Source organism: Tursiops truncatus, chromosome 5, assembly GCF_011762595.2.
Source record: "Tursiops truncatus isolate mTurTru1 chromosome 5, mTurTru1.mat.Y, whole genome shotgun sequence".
NCBI lineage: Eukaryota > Metazoa > Chordata > Mammalia > Artiodactyla > Delphinidae > Tursiops > Tursiops truncatus.
In genome coordinates this window covers 39,035,860-39,059,960 of record NC_047038.1, presented here as the reverse complement: position 1 = coordinate 39,059,960, position 24,101 = coordinate 39,035,860, and the positions used below count along the sequence as shown (strand labels likewise).

At 38.1% G+C, this 24,101-nt stretch overlaps 1 long non-coding RNA gene across 1 annotated transcript; it reads right to left on the bottom strand.

The window, feature by feature from the left end:
* Nucleotides 1-6,358: 6,358 nt before the first annotated feature.
* Nucleotides 6,359-13,735, bottom strand: LOC109548859 (uncharacterized). The gene is made up of 4 exons (XR_002175059.3): nt 13,407-13,735; nt 11,586-11,672; nt 9,110-9,269; nt 6,359-7,721 (listed from the first exon to the last, which is right to left on the bottom strand). It is a non-coding gene; the product is annotated as an uncharacterized lncRNA (long non-coding RNA).
* Nucleotides 13,736-24,101: the final 10,366 nt, after the last annotated feature.

Here is a 24,101-nt window from a genome sequence, read left to right as displayed (position 1 = left end):
TGTAAAATGGTGCCGCCACTTTGAAAAATATTTGGCAGTTCTTCAAAATGTTATACATAGTTACCATATGACCCCAAAATTCCCTCCTGGGTATAGACCCAAGAGAAGAAAACAAATGTCTACATAAAACCTTGCACCCACTGTTTATAGTAACATTATTTATAATAGTCAAAAAGTAGAAACAGGGCTTCCCTGGTGGCACAGTGGTTGAGAGTCCGCCTGCCGATGCAGGGGACACGGGTTCGTGCTCTGGTCCGGGAAGATCCCACATGCCGCGGAGCGGCTGGGCTCGTGAGACATGGCCGCTGAGCCTGCGCGTCCGGAGCCTGTGCTCCGTAACGCGAGAGGCCACAACAGTGAGAGGCCCGCGTACCGCAAAAAAACAAACAAACAAAAAAAAACAAACGTAGAAAACAAGCCAAATGTCCATCAACTGATGAATAGGTACATAAAATGTGGTATATTCATTTAGTGAAATATTATTTGGCAATAACAAGAAATAACACACTAATACATGCTATCACATAGATGAACCTTGAAAAAATTATGTTAGTGAATCTTGAAAAAATTATGCTAAGTGAAAGCAGTCACAAAATACCACATATTGGAATATTCCACTTCTACAAAATGCCCAAATCTATAAAGACAGAAAGTAGATGAATGGTTGCCTAGGGCTGAGGAGGAGGGAATGGGAAATGACTGTAAATGAGTGTGGAATGTGTTTTAGAAGGGACAAAAACGTTCCAAAATTAGATTGTGCTAATGGTTGCAGAGCGCTATGTATATACTAACACAAGCAGTACAATCTCATTAACAATACAGTACAGTTTAGTCATTAAGAATAAATTAACCAAATGCAACAGTTTGGCAAACTTCTAACACCTTGACGTTCTTTCATCCCTCAAGTTTGGTTTAACTCAAGTCCCACTTCCCCCATGAAGTCTCCAGTTGCTTGTCCCTGCAGAGATAATTTTTCTTCCCATGTTGCCTAAGACTCATCTTTTACACACTCAAAGCATCGTACCCCATATTGATCTGTCTACCTCCCCACTAGGTTGAACTTAATCTTTCCACATGCAGTTCTGGTTCACTTGTATCCACCAAAAACATAGTAGTTTCTTAGTAAATGGTTGTGCAAAAATTGGCCAAGAGTGGTAGAAAATTTGTGTTCAATCAGCTACAACTAGACAGAAGATAAGCTTTGTCTTCATGTACACAACGTTTAGTAAAATAAACTATATTGAAATCATTTCTACATAAAATCCAGATTCCTAGACTTTTGAAAATTTGCAGAAAATCAGGCCTCTATTTCTGCATGTTAACACTCAACTGAATGTTCAGTTATCGCCACAATGTTATGACCCCCACCACTCCTGTCTACACACCTGGCCATTTAAATGTATTTATAGTTCCTGCCTGGCCTATGCACGCATTTAATTATGTGATTTCTGTGTTAACCAGTCAAGTATTATTCAGCTTTTAGTGGACAAGTAATTCTGTTTTATTTTACTGAAATGACCTTAGAACTAAGACTGGCATTAGAATGACCCCAGAGTTCCCCAATGACCTATGACTGGGATAAGCGGATGACTCATCAGAACATGCATACCTTCTTTTACGCATGCCAATATCACGGCAGTAAGGGGTGCCTTCCACCTGTGGTTACCAAATAATGTAGTAAATAATTTAGCTTATTTTTTTCACCTTAGTAAAATTCCCGTAAAGTGTTTTGGTATTTGGTTTGTGTGTGTTTGTTTTATGCTCTGTGGGTTCTGCTGGGAAGTCCAGAAAATTTTCCCTAGGAGGTGGGCTCCCTGTAAAACCATTCTCCATTCACCAGTTCCTGTTCTTCAAGCTGACTCATTCCCTTTCTTCCACTGCACCTGTGATTCAACCACCTTGAATGAAAAAAGATAAGAAAATTGATCTCCTTAGTTCAGTCTCCCAAGGCAATAGAAACAAAAACAAAAATAAACAAATTGGGGCTTCCCTGGTGGCGCAGTGGTTGAGAGTCTGCCTGCCGATGCAGGGGACACGGGTTTGTGCCCCAGTCCGGGAAGATCCCACATGCCGCGGAGTGGCTGGGCTCGTGAGACATGGCTGCTGAGCCTGCCCGTCCGTAGCCTGTGCTCCGCAACTAAATAAATAAATAAATAAACAAATGGGACCTAATCAAACATGCAAGCTTTTGCATAGTAAAAGAAACCATAAACAAAATGAAAAGACAACTTACAGAATGGGAGAAAATATGTGCAAACGATGTGACTGACAAGGACCTACCTTCCAAAATATACAAACAGCTCATACAACTCAACACCAAAAAATCAAACAACCCAATCGAAAAATGGGCAGAAGACCTAAATAGACATTTTTTCAAAGAAAAATTACAGATAGCCAATAGGCACATGAAAAGATCTCAACATCACTAATTATTAGAGAAATGCAAATCAAAACTACAATGGGGTATCACTTCTCACCAGTCAGAATGGCCATCATTAAAAAGTCTACAAATAAGAAATGCTAGAGAGGGTATAGAGAAAAGGGAACCATTCTACACTGTTGGTGGGAATGTAAGTTGGTGCAACTACTGTGGAGAACAGTATGGAGGTTCCACAGAAAACTAAAAATAGAGTTACCATATGATCCAGGAATCCCACTCCTGGGCATATATCCAGACAAAATTATAATTCAAAAAGATACACATACCCCTATGTTCATAGCAGCACTATTCATAATAGCCAAAAGATGGAAACAACCTAAATGTCCATTGACAGATGAATGGATAAAGAAGATATGGTACATATATGCAATGGAATACTACACAGCTCTAAAAAAGAATGAAATAATGCCATCTGCAGCAAAATGGATGCAACTAGAGATTATCATACTAAATGAAGTAAGTCAGAAAGAGAAAGACAAATACCATATGATATCACTTATATGTGGAATCTAAAATATGACACAAATGAACATATCTATGAAACAGAAACAGAATCATGGACATAGAGAACAGACTGGTGGTTGCCAAGGGGGAGGGGGCTGGGAGAGGGATGGAGTGGGAGGTTGAGGTTAGCAGATATAAACTTTTATATACAGAATGGATAAACAATTAGGTCCTACTGTATAGCACAGGGAACCATATTCAATATCCTATGATAAACCATGATGGAAAATAACATATAGAAAAGAATGTGTGTGTATATATATATATACACACATACAAATACATGTATATATGTATATATAAGTAAATCATTTTGCTATACATCAGTAATTAACACAACATATAAGTTAAACTCCATTTAAAAAAATAAAAAGAAACAAAAAGAAAAGTCATCCCATTCAGTCTTACGGCTTCAAGTATAATGTGAAATATTTGATGACTTCTATCACTGATGACTACTAAGTATGCATCTTCCACCTGGACCTCCTCCCCAAACTGATCTACTGGACATCTTGAACTTGAGCTTTTGATATCCCTCCAAGCCAACTCCTCCAGTAACCTTCCCCATCTCACTGATAGCAACTCCATTCTTCCACCGCTCAGGCAAAACCTCTGGAGTCACTCTTGATCCTCTCTTGTTCTCACTCCCCAGATTTTGTTCATCAGCAAATCCTGTTGGCTTTACCTTTAAATATATCCAAATCTGATCATGTCTCCCACTTCCACTCTCACCTCCTGGCCCAAGTCAGCCTTATCTCTTAACTGAAACATTGGAAAAGCCTCCACACTGGTCTTTCTGCTTCTGTCCCTGCCACTGCTCCCCACATCTCTTTCAGTGTATCCAATTGACTTGCCTAAGGCACACTGAGCTTGAAATTCACCTGTAGGGCAGAGTACAGAAATTAAGAGGCCAAAATTATAAAGCATTCCCATACAAAGTGATGAAAGGAGAAGGGAAAATTTTCATATTCTCTGAACACATTTATTAGATTCCAGTAATTCCAAATTCCAAGAGAGCAGGGGACAACTTCCCTGTTGTCACCCAAAGAGCCTAGTGCAATGTCTGGCACAGAGTAGGAACATAATACATATTTGTTATATGATTGAAATGAACACTGGTCTCTGTCTTTGGTTCTAGAAATGCAGTCATATTTATCTATGATTAAGCTTCACAGATAAATATTATCTATTCTGCAGATAAGAAAATGGGGATTCACAGAGAGAGAGTAATTGGTCCAAAGTTCCACAGATAGTAAGGGATAAGCTGGGAATGGGACCAGGTCTTTCTTACTCTGTCCATGACATCCCACTGCCTGGTATGTTAGTGTGAGCTCATGGTTAATGCCCAGGAGAATGGCTCTGTGCTAATGCAATCACTCAGTGTGGGTAATGCCCTAGGATGCCTTCATACAGGGTAAGGAAAGAAGGGCTTGCAAATCCTCTTCCTGGTTTCTTAGAAAAAGAGAGGAAGGCACCCATGTGATTTCTTCCCACACCACCATGTAAGCCTCACAGCCACAGCCCTGTATCTGCTCATCGACAGAGAGATTAATGATGATTGTCGTAATCGATGTAGTCAGCTTTGCTCTAGCATGTACTGCACACCAACCATTATGATTTTCAGTCCTTTGTCTCAGTTTGTCTCTCACCTTAATCCTCTGTGAAGGGTGCTACCGTCATTTCTAGTTTTTAGTTGCAGTTAAGTAACTTCCTCTAGGTCACACATCAAGGTGTCCAGGCAGGAACTTCAATCCAGATCTGTCTGACTGTAGAGGGTGAGATGGTAACCTTGATGGTGGACACCATCTCACAGGGACATACCCACGAGCAAAGAAGCAAACACACACACACTCGTGCAAGGATACCAACCCCCAACCCTTGGGGGTTGTATGGGCAGAGTTCTGAGGGTCCTGAAGATTAGGGAAGAAGACCCACTGGTTCTTATTCCCTGTCTCACTCCCAGGAGAGTGGCTGGCTTAGGGACATCCAGAGGTACGACAGAGAAAGAAGAGCATCGTCAAGCAAAGAAGGAAGTCCTACATTGCGAGTTGGCTCCCAGCCACTCCTCCACTGATCCATAATGTGCAGAGCAACCTATAAAAGCATTTCCTATTCATACCCCCATTTTCTCCCTCTTCCATTTGTTCCACTGCTTTTCCAGTGAAGAGGAACTGAGATTTATTGGACATCTATCTTGTGCCTGAATCTTCACATACATGAACTCTTTGAAGAACCTTTAGGACTATGCATGATTATCCACATTTTAGAGATGGAGGAACTAACATTCCAAGGACTGACTGGACAGGAATCACACAGCTACCTAATGGCACAGGACGGTGTGACTCTAGAGCCAGTGATCTTCCTGTCACACTTTGTAAAAGTTGTTCGCTTTCTTACAAACTAAGAATGACTAAAATAGATTGAGAACTGCTGTTTTGCAGCACTATTCTAAGCTCTCGATCTGAAGAATTGCATCCCATCTTCACAAAACCCTCTGAGGTAGTTCCTAGTATCTTATAAAGTATTTATAAAGTTCCTCATAGTATTGGTGAGGAGAACGTTGCTGAAGTAGCTTAGGAAACATGCAGCTGGAACGTTGCACAGCCAGACTTCAAACCCAGGAGGCACCCAGGCTCTCATGTGTTACCTCGCGCTCCCTCCAGAATTCCATGCGTGCAGTATAACTAGCACAATAGTCTGCTGAACAAAGAAACTAGTTCAAAGGAACATTTGCCTCTTTTCTCCCTGGACATCAAAGGAGACATTTCTCTGGAGAAAAAACAATTATGTCATTAAAAAAATGTATGTGTGTCCATTACTGTTTTTGCATGCAGGACTGCCAAATGAAATACAACTCTGAACAAAAGCTATGCTAAAACAATGGGCTCTTTGGAGGGTAAATAGAAGGCAGAATTGTTGTACAATTGAAAGATTTTATTGGTTCTCACTGTTTTCCTTTGCCTTGATTATTTTGCTCTGTATAAATGAGTTTTTGGTTATAGCAAACCAGGAATTATTCTAGGATAGTCTTTGTCATCTAGATAACCTGTTGACTGTACGTTTCGCTCTTTGTTCAGCTCTGTGAATGATGTCCATTTTTAAAAATTCTTATTGATAGTAAACTGAATTGTGAAGGTTCTGTTTTTACACGTTATGACAACCCCCTCTTATTATCTAGATTACCTAGGACCATCCTAGAAAATAAGCAAAAGAGAAATGCCTCCAAGAACAGAATCCAAAGAGGGGTCAGCTCTGAGCTTGCCAAATAGAGGGGATGTCACCAGTAGGTCTATTCAAGTAAATCTTGTCCAGAAGAGCCAAGCCAAAATCAGGACAGAGAGAGACAAAGGCAAACATCATGGAAGAAATAAGAACAAAATTTAATTTTAAAAAAAGTAAAAAAAACTTTAAATGTAAAAGCAATCATATTTTTTTTATTTAAACATTTTAAGAAGAACAAAATTTGAATACCAAATATTATAAGGCCAAGGACATGTACCAAAGAGATAATCAGAGAACAGACAGTAGGGCAGGCAGAAGAAGGATGGTTCAAAACAGGCTGTTGAATACCGAGGTTCCTTTGAGAACCACAGACAGGGCTGAATTCAACCTATGAAGCTGAATCATTCAAAAAGTACCAAAGGCACATGATGGGTGGCACAGTTTGTCTTGGGTGAGGGGCTGCCTGACGCTGGGAGAAATTCAGCTTATGCCACTTGGAACAAAAGCCATCTTAGCAACTTCTCTTGGGAGTGACACAACTTAGAGTGATCCTGGAGGAAAGAGATGGGGTTAAGGGGTGGGGTGGGGAAAGGAGCAGGGAGAAGAAAGTAGAGGAAGATGCATTTGATCAGACCCTGTCTTCCTGGTATATATAAACCTGACTCCTAACCATTGGAAGGAGCTGAGCCCTCTACGGCCTTGACCTCCTAAAGAACCTAACAGCCTCAGTAGGCTGAGACAAGTTTTCTCCCATAGCAGAAAAAAATCACCTTTCCTACCCCTGCCATCTGAGAGTCTTCACCACACACAGCCAAATATCCTTCCCCTCTTGGCCTGACAAAGGAGAGGAACTTCCACACAAGGAGGACTTGTAATCACTGGCAGATAAAAACTGGTAAATTTTTGTTAATCATGTCTCTGGCCTGAACAAGCCTCTTTACAAATTACAATTCCTAAATTAATAATTGCTGAAAAAATACAATTCCCTTCCCAACTCAATGATTCAGTCAATGGTCATGCTGATAAGAAATATCACTGGTTAAAAAAAAATTGTTTACATTACTGATATAAGAGAGTTTAGTAGTTACCAACACTGGCTCTGGAAGAAAATGACCAGGTGATAAACTCCCATTCAGCCATGCAGATGCTATGTGACTCTGGAAAATCACTTTTCCTTTTTCAGCCCAAGATTCTACCTCTGTGTAACTAGGGAATAGTATCTATATCAGAGACCTGTGTTGAAGAGTAAAATGAGTAAGATATATAGGCAAAGTATTTAGCAAGTTGTCTGACATATTAAGCCTTGAATAAATGATAAGAGGTCTTCATATTATAAGGCCAGTTTTGAAAATATTACTAAAGACACTTTGTTATTTTTTCCTAGTTGATGGTGATGATGATGTTCGGGTTTTTTTGGTTGTTGTTGTTATTACCTTCAGTCCATTACTGGAATAAAACTATATCCTAGGATAGGAAAAAATGGTAAAATCATATATAGTGCTTACTGTGAGTCAGGAAGGGGTTACAGTGATGTCACAGCCCAAAGACCCAAACCCTGAAAAAAAAAAAAAAGCATCAGTATCTTTCTCAAAAGTTGGAAGTCATTTAAATTAGACTACATCTGAATATGAATATTTGTCTCATGGAGCTATAGAAAGTTCATTTACATATCACTCTATGTAAAGCATGATAACTCAAAAAGGTATACAATATTAGCTACTTTTTTGTTGCCTTTCATTTTTAAAAGTGTCCAGTTTGTACAGTAATTGCATGGTCACATAAATTATGGTCTTTTTTTACACATAAGTTGTTTCATGTTGGAATATGTTGTGAAATAGCTAAATGAAGCTGAAGTAAACCTTCAACACCAAGGAAAGGCCACGATTCTATCTCAGCAACAAATTTGGTTCTGAGTTTCCTAGTGGCCAAGGCAAAAATAGTACATGATCAGTTATGTGATCCTCATTTCTAGAAAGGAAAGAGATATTGAGTGTTTGAGAAAAGCAATTTTGTACACGGAAACTCCTGTAGGAGACAGAGAATAATTAAGTGGATAACGAAAAATGTGGCAGGTCTGAAGCATTATTGGTGAATTTGGGTATTCTGCTCAACTCTGCTGCTGATTTTTGGCATATATGAAAATGTTTGGTAAATTGAAGGGACGGACTATGGAAATCTGCATCTATAACATTCCCTGGGGTTCAGACATATACAAAAATATCAAGGAAGTTGTTCCATGGCCTTATAAAATTCAATATGCAACACTGTGAGTAAAATAAAGATTCATCCTAAGAAAAAATTGAATGGTAAATTTAACCCAGAAAGGAAAAATAAGTAAGTAAATAGCCTGCATTTAGAGATAACCATGGATTTCTTAGGGCCACATGTTGGCTATCTATTCCTAAATCTGAATCTACACAGGTTTCTGTAATGTGATGCCTTGATACTTGTAAGAGAGATGTTGTAGGTAAAATCTAAAAACCCAACTTATACATCTATCCATGGAATACAATTCAGCAATTTAAACAAATGAACTAGATTTAAGTGGACCAACACAGACCTTTAAAAAAAACACATCATGTTGAATGAAATCTAAGCTAATTACAGAAAGCTGAATATTGTATGATAATATTTGTAAAAAAAATTTTAAACTTCAGCATATGGTTTATGTATTCAAGGTACAAATATTTGGTTGGTAAGTTATACGTCAACTTCATCCTAATAGTTATCTCTTGGGAAGGAGTGGGTGGTCTGGAATGGGACGAAGCAGTGAGCTTCAACTTGACAGTGAAATTATTGTATTAATGACAATTTGTGAAACAAATATTATAAAGTATTAATACTTGTTAATTGCAAACAGCAGGTATGCAGATGGTTGTTAAATTGTTCTCTTTTTGCTTCTGTATCTTTCAATTTTCACTTTTTCAAAGAATAAAAGCATACCTGTTTGACAAGTAAGTTCCTACTGAGAGCCAAGCACAGCTGCTCTGGTACCCTTGTTACACCATAAACCCCAGATCATGGAGGACTTCCTCCACCTGCCGTGGACTACACAGACTTGGCATCCTCAGGTCTGAAGCAGTCCCAGAGGGGACCTCGGTGCCTGGAAGAGTGAGGGGAACACCATGGAAATGAGGGTTTTCTGAGCCTTTGTCTGACTCTCCACTGAAGAGCCCAGAAATAATTCAGGACAATTTGAAGCAGTCTGGGTTCCTGTGGCCACTGCTCAAGATCAAGAACTTTTCTGGAAGTTTCCTTTTGTAGAATCTATAGAATAACAGGTAAGAATTGGTCCAACCCACGGGTTGGACACTTGGCAAGTCCTTTAGTAAACTCTTTGAAGTAGTAATTGTTAATGCACCCAGATTGCCCTCATTCTGAACGTAAAGTACTTGTTAGGGAAGATATATGTATTGAGAAACTAAAATCGCCAGTGTGTCATTCACTTTTTTGAGGAAAATGGCGTTGTGGGATGGGGATACCCATTTTGAACATGTAGGTGTGCATCTGCCAGTAATACGGGTGCGTATAATACAGGAACATGGCATCTTCTCCCTGGAAAGTACCACTGTCCCCATGCTCATGCTTCCTAACCTGTGTAACTCATAGTCTTTCTTCAAAGCTTATGGGATCACCTCCAGGAAGTCTCACCCTCTCCTACCCAGTCCCCAGGTTTGGTTGGAGGATTCATCAAAACACCTTGAGAATATCTCCTTCTTAAGATTTCTCAGATGACCCTTTTTATTATATTGGCAGTGAATATGTGAAGATGAAGAAGTTTTAACTTTCTGAAAACTAATGGATTTTTCCCCAAAGTTATTTTACTGTCATATATACACAGCTTGATTTTATTGCATTATTTTCTAACTTTATATAGAATTTAAGGAAACTGCATCCCATAATCTTTTGAGTAGATGTGGCTACAGAAATCCTGTCCTGATGACACTCTTGTCTAAGGGAACAACCTATGACCTCTGTTGTCCAGTGGCTGTGACTAATACACCAAGGGTGGGAACTTGGCAAAAAGTCAGCCTATTCTCAGGTTGACCTATGGTCTATGACCAGAACTGACACTAAAGAATAGCATTTCTTTATGGTTCAATATATACCATGTACTATACTAAGCATTTACCATACATTATTAGATTTAGTCCTCACAACAATTCAATGGATGTAAGAACCATAATTTTCTCCATATGACTATGGGAAAATTGAGATTCTGAAAGTTTAACAACTTGCTTAAGGTCACAGAGTTAATAAAAGTTGGAGCTAGATTTTTATCTCAGGTCTGCGGGACTCCAAAGTTAAATTTGTATGGCCTGGTGTGAAAAAGATGTCTTGACATCAAATTCTTCTCTTACAAATGTGGAACTGAGCAACATGGTGAGACCATAGCTATTATGATGGAGTCAGAAGCTGAGAGGATGCCTTGAGGTAAATCCATGTCCAACAAGGCCATGGAAAATCAGAAGCAAGTAGCAAATCTGAGCAAGCAAAGAAAAGTTAATACTAAAGAGGTAAGAACTGAGAAGATGTGCAGGAAGGGGATCCAAGCTGGTAACAAATGAACGTTAAGGAGGTGCATGAGTTTCACCCTTTAAGGACGCTGGGGCCATTTTGGATGAGAACGTCTCCTGCCTGACTTCATCTAAAATTTCTGTGGTTCTTACTATCCACATATATGTATCATTCTGAAGAAAAGCACCTTCAAATAGAACCAGAAGAGCATAGAGGAAACTTATATCATTGCCTCTAATGCCTTCGTGTCCATGAGGCAGTGTTCACTACCACCAAGTTACAATCAATGAAATGAGGCTCAAAAAGATGGTCACTTGTCCAAGGTCATAATTCAAATCTAAGCATGACTGACTTTCAAACCTGTTTTTGTGGCTCCCAAAATGCCTTCTAAGGATGATCTAAAGAATCGGATGTTGGGGAATCCCTGGTTGAGATAAATGCTGTGAGAAGAAAGACCAGGACATTTTTGCCCTGTCCTCATAAAGCAGGCTGGAAACTAACTATGATAGACTATGGGCTACTATGGTCAATGGGAATTGGGTCCATTCAAGAGTGAGTAGGGCATGTGTATGCAGGTGGTTCACGCATGTGTAAGCACACTATCGTGTGTGTCTCTACAGAAACACAAATACATGGATGGGCCTGGATGTTTCTGTGGGTGAATTGTGTAGGAATATATGTGTGCACAGATATGAGAAAGGTGAGGTATTTTTTTCTTCATTTTATCTATAGAAGAAACTTTGTGATTAACACAATCAAAATCTATTGAAAATGTCGAAATTTTCTGTCAGTTAGAGATCTGGTCTAAACCCATCTCCCTAAGGTGTTGTTGAATACATCAACTGTGCATTTGCTGAGATCTCAGCCTAGATTAGATGCAGGAATTGTTTATTTCACTGACCTTGAGCATTCTAGGGCTTTTTATCTTCTTGCTGAGATGTTCAACTGCAAAGAATTAGAACAATTTCCAGGGACCCTTTATGAACATCTAACAAAATGAAACAGAGTAGCATCACCATCAGGATTTTGTGTCTGACAAAGTACTTTCAACTTCTACAATATTATTTGACCCACATAACAAATCTATGAAGGATACATTTTAAAGTTGAAGAAACTGAGACTTAGGAACATTAAGCTTTGCAGCCAGTGGGACATCTTGAAAGATATGGGGTAGAAACAGAACTTTAAATCAGACCTTCTTTCTCACAGGCCTACGTTCTTAAAAATGGGCTCCCAAAACGTTCTCATAGTTTACTTATTCTCTTTCCAGTAAAGAAAACTCTCTTCATTATTTTAAATTAGTTTCTGCACAAGACTTTTCTGTGTCTTTTGGTGATGTACAACTTTCTGTCCTTTACGTGAGAAAGTTTCTCTTGTCTCTTTATTTTGTCATTGTGGCCTAAAGACATGCCTTCAGCCTGCGTATAAACTGAAGGCTCCCTGAGAGCTTTGCCTGGTTTCTGTATGCAGAGCAGTCCCTCTCATACTTGAGCAATGTATACATTCCATCTGCAAATAAAACATTTTCATGGACCCCCCAGTACTGTCTGCATAATTTTATTACAATATAACTTATATAGGTGTACATATAAACTCATTATAATCACCTTATGCTTATAGCTCTTACCCTGGTATAAAACATGAAAATATTCACCAAGTTATCACAAACAAAACTGTAGAACCATTATATTCCAAGGAATCAACATCAGATTTACATGTCAGTTGATATAATTTTGCTGAAACCAAAAGTGCTATTTGAAATGTGAGTATTGTAATAGCTGCTTGGGCAAAGTCTGTGTGCATGTGTGTGTTCTATTTTTATCAATTTTGTGTAATTTAATAATTCAGTTCTTCCAACTTATGCCTCTATTCAATTTATTATGACTTGTGATGTCATTTAGTTTCTATTTGAAATACATGCATCATTTTCATGTTAAATTCTACTTTGCTTCTTTTTCCACAATGAAGGTAATGCTAACTGATGACAATACAATAAAAAATAAATAAACATGAGGAAAAAACTTTTGCCTAGAGTATGTAATTATGAGGTGGTCCTCCAAACAATCTAAAATAGACTAAAATTAATTTTGAAAAGTATCTTCAAACTGATCACAAAAATATTTTTTAACACTGATAAGGATCTTTAGAGAGAACTCAAGAGCAACAGTTGGAGAAAAACAGTTCAAGCAAAATGAAAATTGAAGAGTGTGGATTCCTACAGCCTAAGATAAGTTAGCCAAATGAGATAGAGACTGCAGAAGGTACCTTCCAATAAATTATCATTTGTGATGTCCAAACGGTCTTGTGACATTGCTGTTTTATCACCATTTGTCTATCAGTTCCTGCGAAGTATGATAATGTGTCTAACAGAAGAAGCCAACAGATATCAGATCCAAGACTAGAGTCTATTTTTCTGGCTCTCAGAGCATAATGCAGAGTAAAAGAGCATCAGAGGTCAGGAGTAGCAGCTTAACAGACATGGAGAGGGAACTAGTAGAGAAGGATTTCCTGTAACTCTTAGACCCCAAGTAAGTCTAGAGATCATAGACTTATAAGAACTCCCTCAAAAAGAGCTAGTCCTTCACCCTCCCAAGGCCCCATCATCCTCAAAGGCCAGTGAGGTCAGGGAAGGAGCTTCATAGTAGGCAGTTAAACCATTTATGCTATAGACTCAGGAAGGAAAGAATGGTAAAGCAGGAAGATCCAGAGGAATAAATACAACCTGGATGGGACTCCTGGAAGTAGGTGGTGGAAAGTAGGCAACTCAGATTCATCTTGAGAAGAATATAAGCTTGAAAGTGCTTGACTTGAGTCCCATTCTCAATCTGCCCAGCTCTCCAGAGTAGAAATCCAGAAGAAGGGGTGTCTACTTCCAGAATGGTAGGGGAAGGGCCTCTGAAAATCCACTCCTCTACAAAGTAATGAGAACACTGGAAAAAATTGTCAAAAGCTACTTTTTCAGAACTTGGGCTTTTAACCATCAAAGGAGTGTTTATTCAGGAAAAATGGTTGAATCAAATAAGAACAGAGAGCCTCTGGCATTTTAAATCACCCTAACACCATCACCTTCTTCCAGCTCTTGAAAGCCAACAGCCTTGCAACTATGCTAGCTAGCTATGCCAGCAACTTGTAAGTCACAGGAGCGGGAAAAACAGGTTTGGACCATCCTAAAAGCCCTTCCCTGGATAATTGCATTATTTGATCTTTCTGAAAGCTCACTGAAGATCTCCATTCTCAGAACTCATTGTTTATTGACCTGACTCAAAGCCACAATTATGTGACATCATAGCCGTCCCAGTGGCACTACCAGTTGGTGTTAATATGAGTTGATGTTCAAAATATGTAAAACTCAGTCATCTAAGACAGCGCACATTTATTATCGTAAGGTTCGAGATGTTGACACTCTGACAACAGTCTCCCTAGGTTAAAATCAAGGTGTTGGTGGGGATGTATTCCTTCTGGAGGCTCTGAAGGAGAAACCATTTCCTTTTCTCATGCTTCTAGAGGTGGCCTCCATTGTTTGGATTGTGGCCTCTTTCCTCCATCTTCAAATGCAGCAAACCTGCATCACTTTGACCATCCTTCCATAGTCACATCTCCCTCAGAAATTCTGCCTTTGCCTCCCCCTTCCACTTTTAAGGATCCTTGCAATGACATTGGTCCCTCTCTATTAATCAGGATAATCTCCTTATGTTAAACTCAGCAGATTAGCAAACTTAATTCCATCCGCAAACTTAAATTCCCTTTGCCATGGAACATAACTTATTCACAAGTTCCAAGAATTAGAATATGTACATTTTGTAGGACAATTTTTCTTACTATCACACCTTATGACCCAGCAGTTCCACTCCTATGTATATTCAGGATAATTGAAAGTATATGTCTGTAAAAAGCATGTGTACAGAAATGTTCGTAGCAAGATTATGTATAATAGCCAAACAGTAGAAATTCCTCAAATGTCCATTAACTGATGTATGATATATCCATACTGTAGAATATTATTTGAGCATAAAATACATGGTACAACCTGGATGAGCCTTGAAAACATTATTCTAATTTTAAAAAGCCAGATGCAAAAGACCACTTATTGTATAACTCCATTTATATAAAATGTCCAGGAGAAGCAAATTGATAGAGATGGAAAATAGCTTGGTTGTTGCCAGGGAATGAGGGAGGGAGGAATAGAGAGTGACTGCTAGGGGGTATGGAGTTTCTTTGGGGAGATAATGAAAATATGATGGAATTAGTGGTGATCAATGCACAGCTTTGTGAATATATTAAAAATCATTCATTGTACACTATAAAAAAGTAAACTTTGGTATATGGTTTCTATCTCAACAAAGATGTAACAAAAAATAAGATTTAGGAAGTACAGATACAGACTTGGAACCAAAGCCTAAGGCATCCATATAGAAAGCGACTTTCTGTGTGGGTTTCAGAAGGGAGTTTTGCCAAAGCATTTCTCCCTCAGGAGACAGAGAAACTCAGCGTGGGAATGGTCATATAGACTCTCCCTCAACTCATCTTTCTACCTCTTTCTCCATTAAACCTTATTTTTCAGGAAGAGAGGTCAGGCAGTCTGCCCATAGCCACACAACTCACCAGCAGTGTCTGGAATTTGAATCCAGACTTGTCTGGCTCCAAAGCCTATGCTGTTTCCACTAAAGGAAGCAGCTTTCAAGCTGTGCAATCATCACCTCGTACCAGGAACCCAAACTGAAATAGCAACAACAGCAATAAGATAACAGTTTTGCCACTAAAGGAGCTCTTCTCCCAGCCACATGTCATTGGGGATATGACCATAATACACATTAATGATAATGAAAGTTAATCATATGCAACGTCATTCAGAGTGTAGCTTAAAGTCTTTTATTTGGTTCATGTTTCCATGATTATTATTCCAACTGAAGAGCGTTTCTGAGGGCTCTCGAAGACCAAGTCAGCACTATACAGTGCTCTTAATAACTTTTTCAGTATTTCCCTTTATTGTCAATTAACATTTATAAGTGTCTAGAAGGTTCACATTCTAGTATTCGAGAAATGCTTTATTGAGTAACTTGTGTAGAAAGCATTAAATATGTGTGCATGCATGCAGCTCTTACATCTGAGGTTAATTTCTGAATTTATTTGATTCACTATTCATTAACCCATTGGCAGAATGTTATATAGATGTGTGACCTGGGTCCTCCAACCCAAGATTGAGATATTAGTATTCATTTATTATGTGGGTAGGTCACCTAGGTGGAATGACTCTGTGTCATTAGGCTTCAGGAATGACAGGCAATAGTGAATAAAACACAGTCTTTTGGGAGAATCCAAAATGGTTAGTCTTTCCCACCAGAAGTAGAAGTGATGTGCCTATTTTGGGAAAACAGATGTTATTAATACTTCTGGCATTCCTTCAAAGCTTTTGGAACATGGACATGCTAAAATGACTTCTACTTCAAAAGTTATCTTCCCCAGTGTGATAAATCGTTAACAGTGCCCTGAGCTGAGTATTCTCAACAACGTGGGCCAAGTGAATCAGTCACCTTAATCCAATAGATTTTAGACTTCAAATGGATGTCTGAGATGATCTGTTCATAAAACATTAGGGATCATGGTGGTCATCCAAAGTCCAACATCCTGATTAAATAGTTGAGGTCCAGAAAGTTTTACACACATGTCTGAGACCCCATATCTATTTAAGGGAAGATCCAGTTTAGAATCTGCCTATAAACTTATTTCCCAAACATCACTGAGCATCAGCTGTATGCTAGAAACTGAGGATATTGGCTGGCTTCCACGACCTTACAGTGAATTGGGGAGACAGCAGGTGAATCGATATTCATGGTGCAACACTACACAGGCTCTGAATTGGACAGCCTGGATTCAAATCTCAGAAAGTCCACTTGCTAGACATGGTACCTGAGTAACTTCTTCTGAAAAATGGGGACAAGCATTGCACCTACATTTTAAAATTGTTGTATGAATCGATTGATACAATATCTGTGAAATTCTTACAGTAGTGCCCAGTATACTATAAGCAATTGATATATCTTATCTATCAACATCAAAATTGCCACCATCATCATTATACGTACCATGATAAAGTTAAATACAAGGTTTTAAATCAATATTCAGATAAGGGGTTCATAATCCAGCCTGTAAAGCAGAGCTATAGTTGGAAGAAAAGAACAAGGATGATGTGTCATGCTGAATAATGTCCCACCTATCAGGTCCTAATCACTGGAACATGTAAATGTTACTTTATTTGGATAAAGGGGCTTTGCAGATGTAATTAAGTTAGGATTTTTAGATGGAGAGATTATTCTCTATTATCCAGGTATGCCCTAAATATAATCACAAGTATCCTTATAAGAGAGAGGTAGAGGGGGAGATTTGACACAAAGATACACAGAAGAAAAGGCAATGTGAAGATGGGACAGAGAAGGACAGTTGAAGATGCTGGCCTTAAAGATTGAAGCCATGTTGATCACAAGCCAAGGGATGCTGACAGCCACCAGAAGCTGAAAAAGACAAGGAACAGATTCTTCTCTAGAGCTCCCAGGGGAGAATGAGGCTTTGCTAACCCCTGGACTTGGGCTCAGTGATATTGATTTAAGATGTCAGGCCTCCAGAACCATAAATGTGTTGCTTTAAGCCATCAACTTTGTGGTGTTTGCTACAGCAGTCACAGGAAACTAATATAGAAGACTTCCTGGAATAGGAGATTTTTGAGATGTATACCACAGGATGAGTAAAAATTAGCTGAGCAGATAAGTGAGGAGAGGTTTAGTACATAAAAGGAAAATTTCTAAAGAGGCTCTGAGTTCATAATTCTGTAAAGCTGGAATGAAGATGATCGCTAGAAGAGTTGCTGAAGATGAGGCTAGAGAAGAGGTAGAAGAAAGATGATCAAACTCCTTGAGGGCTTATTTTGAGGTTTTTATTTGTTCAATATTTTACATTTAATTTTCATTTTATATTGGGATATAGTTGATTTACAATGTTGTATTAGTTTCAGGTGTAGAGCAAAGTAATTCAGTTATACATATATATATATATATATATATATATATGTATATAGGTTATTACAGAATACTAAGTTTGAATTTTATTCTAAACATATGGTGTTCGAGCATGCTCATTTAACACAGGATGAGGAATTCACAAGCCCAAACCTTTCTGAAGAATTAAGAAGAGCCCAGTGTTTCTCCCTGAAAAGGGAACAAATAACCCCTGACATTATAATGGAACTTGGGGAAAGAGGGGAAACCTACTGCATATAAATATCTGCCTCATCCGAATGGGTATCACTGGGATGTTTCTTAAGAAATGGGACTGTTTGACTCTCAGCAATAACAACAGCTATGGAAATAATGCAGTGTCCTAGAAAGAGCTGGTTTCAGAGCCAAGTTTGAGAACAACATCTTTCTTGATGCCAAGTTAAAAAGAAACAGCTTTTGGTGCCCAGGTAAAAAAGAAGTAAACCCATCAGGCAAGCACAACCAAACTCTGATTAATTAGAAGTAGAGTTGATACTTCCTCAAAAGGTCTATTTTAAACTTAAATAGAAATAAAATATGTGCTCTTTCTGGGTTCTTTTTATTTTAATTTTTTAAATTTCAGTTTGATTAAGAAAATAGTATTTATAGCATTAGAAAAAACCCATGAGATATATTTTATGCTGTTTATGTTTTTACTCTGCTATACTGTAATATTGGAACCTTCCATGCATGCATTTTTTTTTTTAAATCCACTCGGAAACAGCATTGATTTTTTAGAAGTTGTATTTCTTTTTATTTGATAGGAACCAAGTTTGTTCTCACAATGACCTTTATTGGACTTGAGGATGTATTGTCAAAAGCAGGGGTAGATACATACATTTTCAATAAAAATCGTGTGATGCAGAATCAATGGGCATTCATTTGTCATGTTGCTTTTTCCAATAGCTAGTTTGACTCAGAAGGATCTATGTGCTGGCCATGACTCTGCTGGAAGTGAAGCAAGGAAAGATCACCTGATGTATGCCAAGCCCTGCATGAGTGTTTCATACACATTACTTCAAATTCTCCCAGCATTCCTATACTATGCTCATTTTATTATTTTATATTATAGGAATCCTAAGCTTAAAGAAAATTGCCAGTGTTTACACAGGTATTAATAGAACTAGAATTCAAATTCAGGTATTATATTTAGACTCTTACTAGTTGAAAGGGAGTTATGGTCCTCAGTTTCTTATGTTGGGAGTTAATGAAAAGGTCATATAGAAATCCAAAAAAGTGCCAGGAAATAGTCCCTTGAGGTCCTATCACTTCTAAGAGTACAATACACTCCTGAGGTCATGGCAAAAGAGATCAATGGTTCATCATCTTTTAGAATGTAGGAGCAGCACCAAGGTTTAACATTACTCGTTATTTTAAGATTTGTTAGAAAATATTTAAATACACAAAAGTAGAGTGAATTGGCTGATAAATCTACATATCTATTCCCCAGATTCAATAGTTGTCAATTATTTTCCATAACTGATTAACCTGTTCTTTTAAAAGATGTGTTGCTCTAGTAGGGGAAAGCAAATCAGGACTCCATTTCATTCCTACATTTTTTAGTATATATTGCTAGCAAACATGAACAAAATTTTACAAACTATAATACCATTATAGGACCTAATGAAATTATTACTAGTTCCTTATTATGATCAAATACCCAGGGCATAATCAAATTTCTCTTTGTCTCCATAATGTCTTTTTACACTTTTTTTTGTAAAGCATATCCAAAAAGCACATCCACAAAACCAAAAATTAATATCGATTTGTTACATTTATCTGTTAAGTCCCTCCTTTCTTTCCCTTTCTTATAGATTTGTGAAAAACAGGTCAATTGTCTTTTAGAATATTTATATTCTGAATAATAAAACTACACTTTACATGGGATTGTTCTAATGTATACTTTTTTTCCACCCTAGGTAACACCTCTTTTAACTCAAGACAATCCTTGTTTGGGCAATATGATTATCACATATTCTTTACTCATCTGTTTGCTTATTGTGATATTCAACTGGTATTTTTAGCTTCCTTTTTTCTTATAAGTTAGTTGTGCCAAGTTCAGTGTTGTTAAACTGGACCAGTGGGTTCAAGTGTTAATTCCCAATTCCTTCATTGTGAAGTTCCCTCAACAACCTTTCATCCAATGGTTTCATTCTGAATCAATTATTTTAGCAGAGTTTTCAAATAGTGATTTTCTAATTTTATTATTTCCTCTACTTATTATTTTAAAAAGTTTTTTTTTATTGGGGTAGAGTTGTTTTACACTGTTGTGTTAGTTTCTACTGTACAGCGAAGTGGGGTTCCCCATGCTATACAGCAGGTTCTCATTAGTTATCTATTTTATACATATTAGTGTATATATGTCAATACCAATCTCCCAATTCATCCCAACCCTCCTTTCCCCCCTTGGTGTCCATATGTTTGTTCTCTACATCTGTGTCTCTATTTCTGCCTTGCAAACTGGTTCATCTGTACCATTTTTCTAGATTCCACATATATGCATTAATATATGATATTTGTCATTCTGACTTACTTCACTCTGTATGACAGTCTCTGGGTCCATCCACATCTCTACAAATGACCTAATTTCAGTCCTTTTTATGGCTGAGTAATATTCCACTGTATATATGTACCACATCTTCTTTATCCATTCGTCTGTTCATGGACATTTAGGTTGCTTCCATGACCAGGCTATTGTAAATAGTGCTGAAATGAACATTGGGGTGCATGTGTCTTTTTGAATTATGGTTTTCTCTGGGTATATACCCAGTAGTGGGATTTTAGCTTGAGTTCATCTCTGAAGAACTTTTCATTGCCATGTAGGGCTATTTGATTACACTTAAACAAATAATCTTGTATATACATGAATTCATATATTTTTCTGATGTATCTCTGGTGGGTTGTGATGTCACCTTTATCATAACCAAATTTCCATATTATTTTGTTTAGCAATAAAAAGAGTGCTTGTGAGAAGATACTCTTTATATTCTCTGAGAAGTCTATTTTATTCATTTATTCACTCATTCCCTTTAATCTGAAAATCTCTAATGTGTATGTGTGCTTATTAAGCTTGGCATCATTTTAGCTGCTGTAGAGATATCAACAAACAAAAATGACAAAAAACCCTCATTTCAAGAAATTTATATTCTGGACTGGAAAGGTAGACATAAATAAAATCATAAATGGTCCGTATATTGTACTAGCAGGTGATAATAGCTATGGACAAAAATTGTTCAAAGAAGGAAAGAAATGTGCTGGGAATGTGATTTTACATACAGTGTTCATGGAGGTCCTCAACCTCAGAAGGTGACATTTAAGAAAGTATTTAAAGGAAGTAAGGAATCAGTCAATCCTCTGGTCAGAGAAAACAAAAATTACTAAGGCCCAGAGACCAAAACATGCTTGTCATGTTCAAGGAGAAGAGGAAAGCCAGTGTGGCTGAAGTGGAGTAACTAAGGTAAGGGTAAGTGTGGTAAGGTTAGAGCCTTAACATTGGCCCGATTGTGAAGGGCCTAATAGGTCACTTTAAGGAATTTTTTTAAAGCAGAAATGTGACATGATCAGACTTATTTTGTAACAAGATCACTCTGGCTCTTGAGTTGGAAATAAATGGTAGGAGGGTGAAGATGGAAGCAGTAATATCATTAAGAGGCTATTACAATAGCCAAAGCAAGAGCTAATGGTGGCCCAGGCCTGGTTAATATGGTAAAAGTGGTGAGAAGGAGTCAAATTCTGGATATACTATCTTAAAGGCACGACTTAGGATTTCCTGATGAACTGAGTAGAATATGTGATGTGAGAGAAACAGAGGAGACAAGTAGGAAACTGAGTGTTTTGTTTGTTTCTTTGTTTGTTTGTTTTGGGGCCTGAGTACCTGGAAAGATTGAGTTTCCATCATCTGAGCAGAATATCTAGAGTACCAGTGGGGTTGGAGGAGATCAGGAGCTCAGTTTTAGATATGTTAGGTTTGAAATACCCATTTTATCCATGTGAAGATGGCCAGTAGGCGGTTGGACATACAAACTTAAAGTTCAAGGAAGAGGTCTGGACTAGAGATGTAAGGTTGAGAGTCTTCAACACACAGGTGGGATTTGCTACCTGTGTTCAGACTGGCTGAAATCAACAACTGAGTGTAGATAGGAAAGAGATGAGAATCAGTGACTGGGCCCTGGGTTGTTCCAATGTCAGGAATAGAGAAAGAACCAGCAAGGAAAACTGAGGATGAGAGAACTGTGAGGTAGGGAGGAACATCAAAGAAGTGTAATATCTTGGAGTCTAACTAAAGAAAATATTTCAAGGAGGAGAGAGTGATTAACTCTACCAAATGCTGCTGTTAAGTCAAATGAGGATGGACAGCAGGATTGACTGAGCATCACAGTAGTCGTTGGTGATCTTATAAAGGAGTTTTGGTGGAGTGTAAGAATGAACATCTGATTAGAGCTCATTAAAAAATTAACGGGAGGGGAGGGATTGGAAACAGTAAGTACATATATCATTTTTGAGAAATTTCCCTATGAAGAAGAAGCGAGGATGGTAATAGCTGAAGGAAGAAACGAAGTCAAGAGGGACATATTTTTTAAGATGCAGAAACAATAGTGTTTTTTTATCTTGATGATAATGTTCCAGAATAGAAGAAGAAATTGATGCAGAAGAAAGAAGGGTAATATCCTTGGACAGGCACAAAGAGACAGGATCTACTGCACAAGAGGAAGCGTTAGTCATAGAGAGAAACATGGGCAATTCATCTCTACAAATTAGTAGGAGTAAAAATAGAGATTATGAGTAGGGATGATGGTAGCTGGATATAAAAGTTGAGGCAGTTTGTTCAGATCTTCTGAGTGCTTCTATTTTCTCAGTAAAGTTAGAAATGTGATTATCAGCTAAATGTGAGGAAGAGGATAGAGATGCTGGAGGTATGAGGAGAGAGAAATTGGTATGAACAAATGCCAATTGTATACTTCACTGCTCTTCACATTATTATGCTCCAATAAACAGTATCTAATATGAAGTATCTCTGTTGGGAAGTCTATTGCACAGTGAGCTCATGTCATTACTATTGATAATATCAAGCATATTCATGGTCACTGGAGGCCTGAAAACTGTTCCACACCATAATCAGTTGTAACCAGAGTGGTGGAATTAAATGGCACAAAGTTTGGCAATAGCAGACAAAAATAATAATCTGTGGCCAAAGCCTCAGAGGATGCTTTAATCAGGACAAAAGCCATGGACCATCCATTTCTAACAGAACCTGTACTCTTTCTCCTCCACTACACTGCCTCTCTCTTGTCAGTGTCTTTCTTATAGCTTCTGTTTCAAGACTTTTCATTGTAATGGAATGCAATTTGTGTAGTTCCAAATAATGTATTCAGCTTCAATGAAAATTAGTCATTGATCCATGGCCTCTTGTCTGAGGTGTCAGAGAGACATGGTATCTGGACAGGTGGTTAAGTCCTGCTGACCTCTGAGTTCATGTCTATTGGCTAATTAGGATAAGTGTTTATTGTACTATGAATCTCAGGTAGAGCCCATGTCCAGTTCAAGTGGTTCTCACTTAGCCTGCAGGTTGGAAGGTGGATTCCCAGGGTTTAGAGTGTGAACTCTCATAGATCCCAGATTATCCACTTTCCTTTTGTTCCATTTATTTTTGCCAAAGGGGAAAAGCAAACCTCACATTCTCAGTAATAAATAGCACCAACCTATGACCCTAGTCATGGAAATGCCATCAATAATAGTTTCAAGAAAGTGCATTTTGCCTGTTAATCTTCCAGGCAAAAACTAAAAAACTTCCAAAGATATTTTCAGAGATAATACAACATACTGGGAATTTCAGAAGGAAACTATATAAAAGATGGAATGGGGACCAGGGAGATGTGGTGGCCTAGTGCAAAGAGGATAAGAGCTGGAAGAAGTGAGATGTGATTTCATGGAATGAGTATGTGACCTTAGGCTGTAGAGCTTTAGTCTTCTCATCCGCAAATAAGGGTAATTAACGTAAACACCTCCATGGGGACTTGTAAGGATCTGTTGAGATAATGCATGCAATGAAATCTTTGAAATTATATAGCTTTCTATAAATGTTTGTTCTGCAGCCCCTATCTAAATTATAATACTTTGTCTGTGAAATCTCTTAGGAAGAAAGGAAGTATGGCAGAGAGAGACAGGGAGAGAGGAAGAAAACTGATAAATGTGTGTTGTTACAAACTACTAGATTTATGAAAATTTGTTACAGCAGCAACAGGAAACTTATGCAACAACCAAAGAAATCAAGACTATCAATCTGTCCCAGGATTTCTGCCATGTCACACCTGGAGAAACAAATACATCCCATGCTTAGACTGACCAAGAAACACGGCCTGATATCCCTTTGAGTAGAAGTCACACTTTGT